Consider the following 3020-nt stretch of genomic DNA (forward strand, 5'->3'; position numbering starts at 1 on the left):
CAATGGAACATATACAAAGTAAAGTGGTGGCATGAGGAGGTGGCGATTAACTTTTTGGAGGGTGTATAGGAAAAGCCTGAGCTCTGCAAGTCTAGAGAAGACATCCCAAATAGAAGGAATGGCACACATGAAGTCAAATATTAAGCACATACCATATGCTACACATCATGCTGAGCACTGCAGACAAAACAGTGAATAAGACACATCGTTTTTGCTGTTATGGAGCGTATATTCTGATGGGAAATGAAGATATTAGCCAAATCCTCACAAGATGACATGTGCCAAGAAAGACGCTCTGTCAGCGAACACCAAGAGATGCGGCCTAGTCCTAGATGCTCAAGAAAGGCTTCTTTGAGGAAGTGATATATAAGCTGAGACTTGAAGGGAGAAAAGGGCGAGGGAGGATGATGTGGAAAACATGTGCAGAGACATGATGCTTCCAAGAAGCTAGTAAATATCTAGTGTGGGGAGAGTGGAACAAGATAAACCTGGAGAGATTGGAATCCCATGATGAAAGCCTTTGTAGGCTAAACTGAAGATTTTGGAAGTCACGGATTGAAATGAGATGTTTCTAGTAATTGCTAAAAAGACACCACTGACCGCTGTAAGGAGAGACTGGTGTGAAGGGGGGGAAACGTAGGCACAGGGAAACCACTTTTAGGTAAAGAATACCGTCATGCAAGCAAACTGTGATGGTAATTTACACCAGAGGCTGTCAGGGAAGGTCATCCAAAAAGATGTGACCACTGGTTGACCTGTGAGCTGGATCCCAGCTTCTCACTTCCTCCCCTGTCCTTGGAATATGGGTTCCATTTGCTTTCCCATTCCCAGAAGTGACTCCAAAAATGTAGCCTTGAGGTAGTCATGTGGTATTGAGAACACCTGCATGGTACACATGACTGAACCTAGTTAAGGCCTCTAGATAAATCATAAGATCTGAGGAGCAGGATCTCTTCATCTTACTGCTGCCAAAGACAGACCTCATATGTAACTTCCCTTTGGTTATTACACCGGCCACCTACCAACCCGGAGTGGGCGGCCTCTGTACCAGCCCTCTGAGTACAGGGACCAGTTCCAGATTCTATCTGGGAAACTCCCAGGAGGGTTGCAAATCAACAGAGGCAGCAGCAGGGAGGGTGCAAGCTAGAGCAAGAGATATTTAGGATGTGATGTCATCATGACATTTAGACTGATGGCACGTGGGTGGGGGTGAGCCAGACAAAAGGTTCAGGGGGACACTTTGGTTTCAGAGTTGAGTGAGTGGATGATAGCCATCTAAGTGTGGTAGGAAGAACCAGAGGAAGAAGCAGTATGAGGGAGTAAGGATTAGCATGAAGAGTTTAGTGTCCAAATGTTATTTCTGAGGTATCTGTTGGGTAGCCAAACAAAAATATTAAGTAAGCAGTTGGTTCTTTTTTTTTTTTTTTAAGATTTTTATTTATTCATGAGAGACAGAAACACAGAGAGAGGCAGAGACACAGGTAGAGGGAGGAGCAGGCTCCATGTAGGGAGCCCAACGTCGGCCTCGACCCTGGGTCTCCAGGATCACGACCTGGGCTGAAGGCGGCGCTAAACCACTGAGTCACCTGGGCTGCCCTAAGCAGTTGATTCTTGCAGCCAATGCTGTGATGACCAACCCAGGTTCCTTTCAGAAACAAAAGACTTTCTCTTTCAGCTGCTGGGAGCTCTCAATATCAGCTTCCTAAGGCAATTGCTTCTGCCGAAGAAAATCTTTTCTCCCAAGGTCATAACTCCTTCCAAGGGCAGCCTGCCATTAACCAGTGACTGGCCAGTGGGAGTTATTAAGAAAAGACCCTTCATTCCAACTCAGGACACTTCTTAAGGGACATCTCGGCTTCCGAGCTACCCAGAGTCGACAGACGTCACTGCTTCCTTCCTTTTCCTTCCACAGATGTAGATCCTAAGAGTATTCCCCCAAAATGCTCTTGGCTGCTAATTTTCCATCCCACAGCCTGGGAACCCAATCTGTACAAGCCCGGGTATCAGAACAGAGCTCTGAGCATAATTTGCCACCATCAGGTAGCAGATGTCTATTACAACTAAGGTAATAGATGAGTTTTTCAGGGTTAGATGTAGGCCTAGTTCAGGGCCTTGAGGTTATCTAAAGTGTAGTGATTGCCTATAGGATGAGGTGTGATGAAGGAAACTGATGAGGTATGGCTGGACTGGTCCAACGAAAACCAGAAGAGATGAGGCCAGAAAACATGAGGACCGAAAACGCTACCTGGCTATTGGTAATCTGGAAAAGAACAGCACCGTTAAGTGTGAAATTAGGCTAGAAACAGGTTGAGGGATAAACCTAAGGTACAAAAAACAGAGATGTGGCTATAGTGAGCTTGGCAGTAAGTGTGACAGTGATGGGGAGAGGGGGGATAAGGCAGGTGGTTTTTTTTTTTTTTTTTTAATGGCATGGGAGAAATTTGAGCCTCTCCTAATTAGATGGGAATAAGTCAGTAAAGAAGGACGACAGGTGGGAGACACCGAGAAAATATCGCAGAGCAGATTGCAGAGGATTCCTGGAAAGGGGAGAAGAGATGAGACCCAAGGCACAAGTAGAGGATGGCACTTGGCCAGAAGGTGATTCACATCCCATAGTTTTTGTCCCGCCGAAGTCACTGCCCAGAATTGGCAGGATATGTGGGCAGGGAAGTTGAAGGATTGAGGAGATCGGAGAAACTTTGAAAAAGTCAGACAATGTGATAAGCCCAGTCCCAGGCTTGGCAAACTGTAACTGTTTCAATGAGTTATCACCTTAGTGAGATGCATGAAGTGTTGAGATTAATGTTACAATAGTGGTCATTTTGCTTTTTAGAGAAGGTGTTGTTGTAAGATGGTCTTTAGCATGATGAACATGAAAGCAAACTGTGTTCAGGTGATTTATCCACCCCCCCTCCCTGCCGCAGTAACCCCCGCGGTATAGGGCCCTAAGCCAATGGTCAAAGCATCCCTACCATGGTGGTTGCCCTAGGGTACTCCAAACTTTAAAAGGGTGTTGCCTG

This window comes from Canis lupus, chromosome 7 (assembly GCF_011100685.1).
Source record: "Canis lupus familiaris isolate Mischka breed German Shepherd chromosome 7, alternate assembly UU_Cfam_GSD_1.0, whole genome shotgun sequence".
NCBI classification, from domain to species: domain Eukaryota; kingdom Metazoa; phylum Chordata; class Mammalia; order Carnivora; family Canidae; genus Canis; species Canis lupus.